The sequence below is a fragment of the Mobula birostris genome, chromosome 1 (genome assembly GCF_030028105.1).
Source record: "Mobula birostris isolate sMobBir1 chromosome 1, sMobBir1.hap1, whole genome shotgun sequence".
Lineage (NCBI taxonomy): Eukaryota > Metazoa > Chordata > Chondrichthyes > Myliobatiformes > Myliobatidae > Mobula > Mobula birostris.
The window spans coordinates 125,266,278-125,279,223 of record NC_092370.1 but is presented as its reverse complement, the minus strand read 5'-3'; the positions used below and the strand labels follow the sequence as shown (position 1 = coordinate 125,279,223).

The window sequence follows — 12,946 nt, the reverse complement described above, 5'->3', positions numbered from 1 at the left end:
CTATTTTACTGTTTTTAAACTAAGTGACTCATTTGTTAACCCATTAAAGCAACTAAAAAGTGAGCATCCCCCACCAGACATATTAATCTTGGATGCCTGTGACCTATGTGGTTGGACTTGCGGCTAGTGGAGTGCCTACTTTGGAAGGCTGAAGGTCTGGTCATACCTTGCAGATGCAAAAGGCTGAATCTGAAAGAACCTCTCATATCCTGGAGAACAATTATAAGCCATCTTAAGGTAAGCAAGATTAACACCCGATTTGGGCTTGTCCCTCTTGGTATTATTTCAAAGTAAGTTAAATACTTCAATTAAGTTCATCTGATCCTAACCTCCACCTCATAGGTCCACCTTTCTGTAAAGTCAACTTAACAATTAGAATTTAAGCCTTGTAGTTCCAAGGTGTAATTGCAAAGGAATTTATTAGAAATAAAAGTCAAGGTTCAAAGTATATTTATTATTGAAGTGAATATAGGTCACCAGATACTACCCTGAGATACATTTTCTTGTGGGCATTCATAGTAAATAGAAACAATGGAATCACAACAAATTGATGAACAACAAACACACAAAAGGTAACAAATACAACAAGAAAAGATAATAAATAAGCAATAAACTTCAAGAATACAAGTTTGCAGAGTACTAGAAAGTGAGTCCATGGGTTGTGGAATCAGGTCAGTAATGAGGTGAGTGAAGTTATCCCCTCTAGTTCAAGAATCTGATGGTTGAAGGGTAATAACTGTTCCTGAACCCAGTGGTGTGGGGCTTGAGGTTCTGGTGCCACCTTCCTGTTGACAGTAATGAGCAGAGAGCATAGTCTGGATGGTGGGGATCTTTGATGATGGATGCTGCTTTCCTGCAGTAGCATTCCTTAGAAATGTGCTCAGTGGTGAGACGGCTTTACCTGTGATGGACTGTGCTGTACCCACTACTTTTTGTAGTTTTTTTACCTATTAAGAGGCATTAGTGATCCCATACCAAGCCTGTCGGTATACAGCATCAGAGAAGTTTGTCAAAGTTTTAGATGAGGTACTGAATCTGTGCAAAGCTATAAGAAAGTAGAAGTGCTTTCATACCTTCTTTGTAATAGCAGATACACCTTGGACCAAGGGTGAAAGGGTAATGCCAAAGAATTTAAAGTTTGCAAAGTCTGTCTACTTCTGATATGCTGATGAGGATTGGCTCTTGGACCTCTGGTTTCCTCCTCCTGTAGTCAATAATCAGCTCTTTGGTTTTGCTGACACTGAATGAGATGCGGCACAGTCACCCAGATTTTCAATCTTTCTCCTATATTCTGATACGGTCCACAACAGTGGTCTCATCTGCAAACTTCAACATGACATCAGAACTGTGCATAACCTCACAGTCGTAAGTACTCTTCAAGTCTTCGTCTGATGATACTCATTGCTCTTGCTCACAACCTGTTATCGAAAACCTCATTGCACAAAGGAGGGCCAGGTCCTCCTTAATGCTTTCCTGGTTGAGTAAGCTATCTTTATCCCTCACGAATTCCAATTGACATGAGACAGTTGTGTTGCAAATCTTTCACTGAAAATCTAACACTTCCCCGCCCCCACCCAAATTAACTTCCTCAATGTAGGTTCGCATCTAAAATACAAATATGCTATCCACATTTTGTAATCTTTCCTAGTCTATTTAAGAAATATGCAGTTGTAGTTTTCACTCACACTTCGACATTGACATCTGCTTGTCACTTTCCAAATGTTATATTGTCAGAATCTATTTTCCCAGATTTTTAATCACCAAGTAAGGCAATCATGAGTTGGGTTAAATGTTCAAATTGTCTGTTTTTCTGCTTCAAGTCAAGTCAAGTCAGTTTTTATTGTCATTTTGACCATAACTGCTGGTACAGTACACAGTAAAAACGAGACAATGTTTTTCAGGACCATGGTGCTACATGAACAATACAAAAACTACACTGAACTACGTAAAAAACAACAAAACTACACTAGACTACAGACCTACCCAGGACTGCATAAAGTGCACAGAACAGTGCTGGCATTACAATAAAAAAGTAAACAAGACAATCGGCACAGTAGAGGGCAGTAGGCTGGTGTCAGTCCAGGCTCTGGGTATTGAGGAGTCTGATGACTTGGGGGAAGAAACTGTTACATAGTCTGATCGTGAGAGCCCGAATACTTCAGTACCTTTTGCCAGATGGCAGGAGGAAGAAGAGTTTGTATGAGGGGTGCATGGGGTCCTTCATAATGCTGTTTGCTTTATGGATGCAGCGTGTGATGTGAATGTCTGTAATGGCGAGAAGAGAGACCTCGATGATCTTCTCAGCTGACCTCTCTATCCGCTGCAGGGTCTTGCGATCTGAGATCGTGCAATTTCCAAACCAGGCAGTGATGCAGCTGCTCAGGATGCTCTCAATACAACCTCTGTAGAACGTGGTGCGGATTGGGAGGGGTAGGAGATGGACTTTCCTCAGACTTCACAGAAAGTAGAGACGCTGCTGGGTTTTCTTTGCTATGGAGCTGGTGTTGAGGGACCAGGTGAGATTCTCCGCCAGGTGAAATTTGGTGCTCTTAATGATCTCTATGGAGGAGTCGCCAATTTTCAGTGGAGAGTGGTCGTTCCGTGTCCTCCTGAAGTCAGCAACCATCTCTTTTGTTTTGTTCACATTCAGAGACAGGTTCTTGGCTCTGCACCAGTCTGTTAGCCGCTGCACCTCCTCGCTCTTGCTGATGAGATCCACCTCGGTCGTGTCAGCAGCGAACTTGATGATGTGGTTTGAGCTGTGTATTGCTGCACAGTCGTGGGTCAGCAGAGTGAACGGCAGTGGACTGAGCACACAGCCCTGGGGGGCCCCCGTGCTCAGTGTGATGGTGTTGGAGATGCTGCTTCCAATCTGGACTGACTGAGGTATCCCAGTCAGGAGACATCAATGCATCTATTTCTGAAAAGTATTTGCAGCTAGAACGGCAGACACAAGGAAATCTGCTGGAAATTCAAACAACACACACAAAAAGTGCTGGTGAACACAGCAGGCCAGGCAGCATCTATAGGAAGAGGTACAGTCGATGTTTCAGTCCGGGACCCTTCGTCAGGACTAACTGAGAGAAGAAATGGTAAGAGATTTGAAAGTGGGAGGGGGAGATCCAAAATGATAGGAGAAGACAGGAGGAGAGGGGTGGATTTAAGCGCCACACATTTTAATTCCACATCTCATTCCCATTCTGATGTCTATCCACGGCCTCCTCTACTGTCAAGATGAAGCCACACTCAGGTTGGAGGAACAACACCTTATATTCCGTCTGGGTAGCCTCCAACCTGATGGCATGAATATTGACTTCTCTAACTTCCATTAATGCCCCTCCTCCCCTTCACACCCCATCCCTTATTTACTTATTTAATATATTTTTTTATTTTCCCCCCTTTTTTTTCTCTCTCTCTTTTTCTCCCTCTCTCCCTCTCACTATAACTTCTTGCCTGCTCTCCACCCTCCAGGCTCCCCTCCCCCCTTCTCTTTCTCCCCAGGCTTCCCGTCCCATGATCCTCTCCCTTCTCCAGCTCTTAGATCCACCCCTCCCCTCCTGTCTTCTCCTATCATTTCGGATCCCCCCCCTCCCCCCACTTTCAAATCTCTCACTAGCTCTTCTTTCAGTTAGTCGTGACGAAGGGTCCCAGCCCAAAATGCCGACTGTACCTCTTCCTATAGATGCTGCCTGGCCTGCTGCGTTCACCAGCATTTTTTGTGTGTGTTGCAGGTGGAACCAATACATTTGTTGGCAATGGAAGTGCCTCAGTAAAGCAGCCAGCATAATCAAAGTGCTCTCCCACTCTAGACATTTTCTCTTCTCTCCTCTCCCATCAAGCAGAGGATACAAAAGGCTAAAAACATGTACCAGTAGGCTCAATGACAGCTTCTACCCTGCTGGTAGAAGACTACTGAATGTTTGCTAATATAATAAACTGGTCTGTTGACTTTACAATCTCATCATTCATGGCTTGGCTTCGCGAGCAGAGATTTAGGAAGGGGGCTGCCCACATCTGCTGCAGGCTCGCTGGTGGCTGACGAGGCCAATACGGGACAGGCAGGCCTGGCCACAAGCGGCTGCAAGGGAAATTCTGTTCTGGGTTTGGTGCTGCTGTGTCACGGTTCTTCCTCCTTCTCCTTTTGTCCTCAATGCCAGCCCCGCGTGCGTTCTCGAAGGAGGAGACAGACTGGTGAATGGTGTGTCGTCAAGCCTTGCGATCGGAGGCTAGATTAGACCGCTGGCGATGGTCAATGTGACAGGTACCAAGGGATTTCTTCAGAGAGCCCTTGTACCTCTTCAGTGCCCCCCTGTCACGCTGGCCAGTGGAGAGTTCGCCATGCAGCACAACCTTGGGCAGGCGATGATCCTCCATCCTGGAGACGTGCCCTGCCCAGCGCAGCTGCATCTTCAACAGCATGGCCTCCGCCTGTTCAAGGACTGATGTAGGTGACGAAATCACTCCAGTGGATGTTGAGGATGGTGCGGAGGCAGCACTAATGGAAACGCTCAAGGAGTCGTAGGTGGTGATGGTAGGTGACCCACGACTCGGAGCCGTACAGGAGGGTGGTCAGTACAACGGCTCTGTACACGCTGATCTTTGTGCCTTTCTTCAAATGCTTGTTGTTCCAGACTCTTTTGTGCAGCCTGTTGAATATGCTGTTTGCCTTTGCCTGTCTGTTGTCAATCTCTTTGTTGATCTTGGCATCCGACGAGATGGTGCACCCCAGGTAGCTGAACTGGTGGACTGTCTTCAGCTCTACCTCACTGATGGTGATGCGGGGATGGTGGTAATCTTCCTGAGGTGCGGGCTGATGGAGAACTTCTGTCTTCTTCAAGTTGACTTCCAGTCCGAAGAGCTCGGCAGCCTCTGCGAAGCAGGATGTTATACGCTGCAGGGCTGTCTCCATGTGGGCAACAAGGGCAGCATCGTTGATGAAGAATAGCTCTTGGATGAGTTGCTCCAATGTCTTGTTGCGGGACTGTAGTCACCTCAGGTTGAACAGGCTAATCGACCTCATTGTGAACTTGCACTTTATTGTCCATAGAATCATAGAAAAGTACAGCACAGAAACAGGCCCTTTGGCCCATCCAATCCATGCTGAACCATTTAAATTGCCTAGTCCCATCGATCTGCACATGGATGATAGCCCTCCATATCCCTGCCATACATTTACCTATCCAGATGCTGAAATAGAGCTCACATGTATCACTTAAACTGGCTGCTTGTTCCACACTCACAAAATCCTCTGAGTGAAGAAGTTTCTCCTCAAGTTCTCCTTAAACTTTTCACTTTAACCATGACCTGTAGTTGTAGTCCCACCCAACCTCAAGTGGAAAAAAGCCTGCTTGCATTTACCCCATCTATATCGCTCATAATTTTATATAACTCTATCAAGCCTCCCCTCAATCTTCTACATTCCTCGGAATAAACTTATCCAATCTTTTCTTATAATTTATGTCCTCCATTCCCAGCAACATCCTTGTAAATTTTCTCTGTATTCTTTCAACCTTGTTCACCTGTAAGTAGGTGACACAGTACTTAAAATTAGATCTCACCAATGTCTAATACTTCAACATAACATCCCATCTACTGTAATTAATACTTTGATTTAAGAAGGCCAATGTGCCAAAAGCTTTCTTTACGGCCCTGTCTACCTGTGATGCCACTTTCACTGCATTATGGACTGTATTCACAGGCCCCTTTGTTGCACTTCACTCTTCAGTGCCCTACTGTTCACTGTGTAAGATGCACTGTGGTTGGTCCTCCCAAAGTGCAACACCTCTCACTGGTCTGCGTTAAATTCCATTTATCATTTTTCAGCCCATTTCCCAGCCAGTCCAGATCCAGCTGCAAGCTCTGATAGATTTCCTCGCTATCCACTGCACCCCCAATCTTGGTATCATCTGCAAATTTCTAATCCAGTTAACCACACATTCATCCAGATCATTGATATAGATGACAAACAACAATGGACCCAGCACCGATCCCTGAGGTACTCCACTAGTCACAGGCCTCCAGTCGGAGAGTCAACCATCTACTACCACTCTCTGGCTTCTCCCACAAAGCCAATGTCTAATCCAATTTACTACCTCATCTTGAATGCCAAACAACTGGACTTGCTTGACCAACCTCTCATGCAGGACCTTGTCAAATGTCTTGCTAAAGTCAATGTGTACAACATCCACTCTCTTGCCTTCATCAACTTTCCTGGTAACTTCCTTGAAAAACTCTAAAACTAGTTAGACACGACCAACCACACACAAATTCATGCAGACTATCCCAAATCAGTCCATATGCACTGTACTATCTCTGTAGCTGTACCATTCTGCATTCTTTTAATCTTTTGTCTTGCACTACCTCAGTTCACTGTGTAATGAAGTTTTACACTTTATATCAGTACTTATGATAATAATAAACCAATTCCAGTTCCAAGTGATTGTTTATGTGTACATGAGATTCAAAACCCAAGCTTGCGTCAAAATCGGATATAGCACAAAAGATACTTGGTTAAGTATTTTGTAATTGCCAGATCTAAACATCAAATAGTTAGCACTACATACCAATTCATTTAAATATAGTACCAGCTAAGGTATGTAGCTGGACAATCCAAAACTAATTACTACATTCTCCAGATATGGTTTCAATATTTCCAGTTTTTCCATCAAATTAAATCAATATATTTAAATCCTGTAATATAACAATGTTGCAATTAAATAAAACTAACAGACAATAAACCAAAAAAAATGCTTATTTATTCTTTTAAAACTTGTCATTACTCCTTAACTGGTAAATATTTGATTTGATCTACTATTCAAAAATTGTTTTCCTCTAATATGTATTTGTTGTGACTTGTTTTTTTTGCTTAGTTCCTAATGAATCTGTTACCCCCATCCACATGCCTACATTGGTGTTGTCCATTCCAGTTAGCTACAGCAGAATAGATAGTATAATTTCTCCACTGCGAATACAGCTTAGAGTTAGCTCTTTGAAAAAGCGATCAATTAGTCCCACTCTCTTGTTAAATCTCCTCGTGGCAAGCATTTATCCAATCTCCCGTTGAAGATTTATATTGCCTCTATTATTGTTTTTCTTTCTGACTTTGATATATTTTTCCAGTTTTGCCAGTTATCCTGAGATGCTCCATATTTTGCAAACCTCTATTAAATATCTTGACCTCTACCTAAGCAAAACACTCTATATAACAAAACTTAAGCATGAATAAGGTTCTTCCAGGCACCATTCTAGTTCTTTCCTATACCCTGTCCAAGACCTTTGCACCTTCAACAATATGTTCAAAATTGGACATCTGAAGCCCAGTGCACAATGTATTTCTTTGTACAGTACTTTGTGTCTGAAGAATGGATCACAAGTATTCTGGGAATACATGATTCGCAGCCTTTCTTGCCATATGCACAAGAACCTCCAAGCCGTCTATCTATTCTTACCCCTCCCTGCCTGCCAAAAATGTTCCATTTAGTTTTATATTTCCTCATCTCATTGCTTCTCAAAATGTTTTCCACTCATTTTAAGTGGGAGAAAGAACTTTGCATCTCTACTATTGTCTGCAGGTAGATGCTGTACGTTCCTAACTACAGCAAACCCTGAAGGTAATTTTTATACTCTGCTAATCTGCATCATTTTGCAGAAACAAGTTTTATCTACAGTAAAACTCCCATTATCCAATTATTTTCAAATCCCGATGGTATAGCATCCAGCTATGATGTTTCCAATGCTCAGTAGGTTGACTCTGTGGGTTAAGAAAGCATACAGTGCATTGGCCTTCATCATTCGTGGGAATGAGTTTAGGAGCTGAGAGGTAATGTTGCAGCTATATAGAACTCTGGTCAGACCCCACTTGGAGTACTGTGTTCAGTTCTGGTCGCCTCACTATAGGAAGGATGTGGAAACCATAGACAGGGTTCAGAGGAGATTTACAAGGATGTTGCCTGGATTGGGGAGCATGCCTTATGAGAATAGGTTGAGTGAACTCGGCCTTTTCTCCTTGGAGCGACAGAGGATGAGAGTGACCTGATAGGGGTGTATAAGATGATGAGAGGCATTGATTGTGTGGATAGTCAGAAGCTTTTTCCCCAGGGCTGGCTAGCGTGAGAAGGCACAGTTTTAAAGAGCTTGGAAGTAGGTACAGAGCAGATGTCAGGGGTTAAGTTTTTTTTATGGAGAGAGTGGTGAGTGCGTGGAATGGGCTGCTGGCAATGGTGGCGGAGGCAGATACAATAGGGTCTTTTAAGAGACTCCTGGACAGGTACATGGAGCTTAGAAAAATAGAGGGCTATGGGTAACCCTAGGTAATTTCTCAGGTAAAGGACATGTTCGGCACAGCTTTGTGAGCCAAAGGGCCTGTATTATGCTGAAGGTTTTCTTTTTCTGTTTCTGCTCCCATTCATCTCATCAGCACTCCATTTCCTCAGCTCACTTTCAACTTATTAGGTTGAATTAGAAAAACGTGTTTCACTAATGAGTGATGTCTGAGAAAAATGAATTAAACCTATGTTAGAGTTCTATTGAGAATAGTCTTTCAGGCCAGCACCACTGAAGTCCTGAGCATACCAGATTGGCAGAGTGTGTAATCATTAGCCCAATGAGGGTAACAATGTGGTCATTAGATATGCAATTTATTTTTTTTATTTTAGAGATAAAATAAAAAAAGCCACACTGCCCAGCAATCCACTCATCTAGCCATCCCGTTATAGGGTGTCTTGGAAAGGGTGAAGGAGAGGACAATTTACAATGACCAATTAACCTGCCAACCAGTACATCTTTAGACTATAGGAGGAAACTCGTATGTTCATGGGGAGAATATACAAACTCCTTACAGATGGTGCCAGAGTTACTTACTAAGCATCAATAATTTGCAAATATCTTCCTTGACCATTCGTCTCCACCACACCTTTATAGAAGTTTGTCAAATTTTAGATGTCATGCTGAATCTTTGCAAGCTTCTAAGAAAGTAGAGGTGCTGCTGTGCTTTCTTTGTAATGGCATTTACGTGCTGGACCCAGGACTGATCCTCTGAAATGATAACACCAAGGAATTTAAAGTTGCTGACCCTCTCCACCTCTGATCTCCTGATAAGGACAAGCTCATGGACCTCTGGTTTCCTCCTCCTGAAGTTCTGGTAGTGTTCTAATTTGTTCTGTAATTCATTTAAATACATAACTTGTTACTCAGTTAAATGGTAGTTTTTCTCTTTTATACCCTTTTAACTATTTCCATCAGACTTTGGCTAATTGGAGCAGCCACTTAAATGGGGCAAAATGCACTGGTTCTGATGTGTCCAAATTAACTCTATGTTTTTAACAAAGAAAGCCTGTGGGAGAAAGGTAAACAGACTGGGAGGGAAATAGAGTGACAAAGAGGGAGGAAATGGACAATGAAAGAGGGAGGGGGAGGGGAGAGAAGGAAAGAAAGTGATACACTCTTTGTTTAATGTTACTCTATTAACTAAAGTGCCAATTGCATTTTAATTGCAATTGATCTTCCCCACCTGTTAGAAACAATGCCAGTCATCTACACTTGTGAGAATTAGAGAGCAAGATACACAGAGAACTAACTAAGCAAAGTTTCTCACTGAAATTTGATTAGTGCCAGGGGAAATGGATTGAATACTTGGTGAGGGAAGGAAGTGGAGGAGAAGGGAGAAATATGAAGGAGAATGAAACGGATGGGAATGAAAGGATGGTTTTATGGCCTTTTTCCACATAGATGAGAGATGCAAGTGGAAGTCAGGAGTGTGGATGAAGAAATGAGCAGCTGTAAAGCTCCGGTGGTAGATGAATATAAGGGTTAAATTGATAAGAGACAGGGATAGTGGTTGGTGTAGTGATGGAACAATGCAAAGTTAAAACAGGAACTAAGGAATCCTAAATGATTTGATGAAGGAGGACACTGAAGTTTGTATTTTCTCAGAGAAAGCCTGTTGCTAATGGCAACCCATGTGTCTTGGTGGCTCCTTTTCTGTCTCACCATTGACACCATCCAATATTGCCAATCTGGAAGAAAAAGTTTGAAGTGTGGGAGAAAAAAAAACAGATTGATGAACAAGAGGGAAAAGAAGGGCAAAGAGTGAAAAAGGAAAGATGATTAACTGAAATACATCAGAAGCTGATAAGAACACATTTTCTGATTTACTGTTCGTGCTTCATAATTAGTTCTTTGGATTTCCTTTGTTTGCTATTGCTGTGTATATATTTATGTAATGGCTTCTTTGAGATGACCATATTTGCTAGGTGTAAATTAAATATAATTGAGCTTTTTATTAAAATGAAATGACTTCTTTTAGGTAAGGTCTCTTGCACATAAATTCAGCTTCTGTGTTTTGCTTAATCTCAGCAGGAATTACTGAACACGTGCTATGATTGGTGCTTCATCCACTGTAATTTCATAACCAAGATCTCTTGCATAATAATGTAGAGAAGAAGTTAACTTCATATGTTAAAAAAAAACTTTAATTGCAATTTTTTAAAAAGATTTTTAGTGTAGAGCCATTTGAAATTTGTTCATTGTTGTATTCAAAGCAAGGTCAGTGAATTTGTGGCACAAATCAGTTTAAAAGGGAATGATTTAGTGGCCATTACAGAAACATGGTTGTAGAGTGGAGAGGATTGGAAATGAAATATCCAAGGATATCAGTAATATGGAAAGATAAGCAGAAAGGTAAGGTGGGGTCATCATCATCAGGTGCCATGCCCAGTTTGAGCTTTGACTGCCATGGCCCGCACACTCCTGTTTCAGGTCAGGTGGATCAATTCATTGGTATTCATTTCCAGTTCTCTGGCTGCTGTCTCCATCATCATTTGTCTTTGTCTTCCACTTGCTTTCTTCCCTTCAATCTTTCCCATAATCACTGTGCATTCTAACTCCTCTTTCCTAATCACATGTCCAATGAAGTTACGTTGCCTTTTCATGATCTCATACATTATTTCCCCTTTTGTGTTTGCTCTGTTCATGACATTCTTGTTAGATGTTCATTTCCTCCATGATATTCTTTGCATCCTCCTCAAAAACCACATCTCTGCTGCTACAATTCGTTTCCTCATGTTACTAGATATTGTCCAACATTCTGAGCCATATAACATAACTGGATAAACGTAACATTTCAGTACTCTGAGGTGGGTTGTCAAGCCTAGTTTAGTATTGGTCAGTATACTCTTTATTCTCATAAAGGTGTCTTTTGCCATCCCTATTCTTCTTTTGATGTCCAAGTCACACCTGCCATCTGATGTCACCAGCTTCCTAAGCAGCAAAAGTTCTATACTTGTTTTATGTCTTCCCCATTTATTCTCAGCCCACAGATAGGATTCTCCTTCTTTTTGGGGTATCACCATACATTGTCTTTTTGCAATTGACAGATAGACCCATTTTTGCACTTTCTTCAACAATTATATCAATTAAGTTTTCTAGTTCTTCCTCCGTATTTGCAATTAACACAGTGTCATCTGCATATCTGAAATTATTGATGTTTTCACCACCAACTTTGATCCCCAAGATGTCTCTTATTTTTTGTAACATTGTTTCACTGTACACATTAAATAAATCAGGGGAGAAAACACACCCTTGTCTAACGCCTCTCTTGATTTTCGTAAACTGAATCACTTCTCTATCTATTCTTACAGTGGCAGTTTGTTCCCAGTACAGATTTCTGATTATGTGGAGGTCTTTCGAATCTAGATCTAGAGTTTTCCGTAATATTTCAAATAACTTATTGTGCTTCACTTTATCAAATGCTTTTGTGTAGTCGATAAAACAAACAAACAAATCTTTTTGCACTTGAATAGCTCGTTCTGATAGTATCCTTAACATCAATATTGCATTTCTTGTACCTTTGTCTTTCACAAAACCACATCGTTCTTTGCCTATTTCAACTTGTATCTTACTTTTATCTCTTGTCGTCAAAATTCTTAGAAGTATCTTGGTGATATGACTCATTAAACTTACGGTCCTATGTAATTCACATTCTATCGCTCCAGGTTTCTTAGGAAGAGTGATAAATACTGATTTTTTTCATCTCTTCTGTTATTATTCCAGTCTCATAAATGTCATTGATTAAATCAGTAAGTTTTTCAATTCCATAATCTTCAAGAGCCATAATTTGTTCTGTTACTAATTCATCAGGACCTGCTAGCTTTCCTTTCTTCATCTTATTTATTGCATTACGAACTTCAGATTTTAAAATACTTGGACCTTCAATGTTTTTCTTAATTTCTGGTTTTTCGCCTCGATCGTCTTCATACAATTCCTGAATGTACTCAGTCCATCTGTTCATAATCTCATCTTCTTCCATGATATTGGTACCGTCCTTTGCTTTCAAACATCCACCTGAAGAACAGAGGAGCTTTTTACCAGTGATATTCTTGGTTTGTTGATGTACCTTTTTGGATCAGTTATAGGGATTCTTTCTATTTGCTCACATTCCTGGTTTAACCATTCTTCTTTGGCTTTTTGACATAAGCTTTTAACTTTTTTATCCAAGGACTTATATTCTATAGGATTTGCTTTCATCTGTCTCCTTTCTTCCATTAGATTTTTGATTTCATCTGTCATCCATTTATTCTTTGTGCTTTTTTCTTTTTTTAGGGATCACTGACTTTGCTGATTCTACCAAGGCATCTGTTAGAGAGTTAAATTTCATTTCTACATGATTGCTATCATCTTCAACAGGTTCTATTTGTAGACTTTGAAATCTATTCCTTACTTCAATTGTAAATTTTTGTCTTAAGTTTTCTTCTTTAGTTAATTGCAAGTAGTCAAGGGATTGTTCAGGTTTTTGCTTCTTTAATTTTTTAAGTTTTACTTTTACATGACATACTACTGGGTAATGGTCACTATTACAGTCTGCACCTGGATATGTTTTGCATTGAGTCACTGAGTTTCTAAATCTTTGGTTTATAGTAATAAAGTCAATTTGATTTCTAGTGTTATCACC

At 41.0% G+C, this 12,946-nt stretch overlaps 1 protein-coding gene across 1 annotated transcript in view; it reads left to right on the top strand.

Annotated features, from left to right (window-relative positions):
• Positions 1–12,946, top strand: part of LOC140199502 (solute carrier family 66 member 2) — an 83,831-nt gene that overhangs the window by 59,166 nt on the left and 11,719 nt on the right. The window contains exon 9 of the transcript XR_011886434.1: positions 78–237. The gene's annotated coding sequence lies outside the window, so the exon portion shown is untranslated. The remainder of the gene's footprint in view (positions 1–77; positions 238–12,946) is intronic.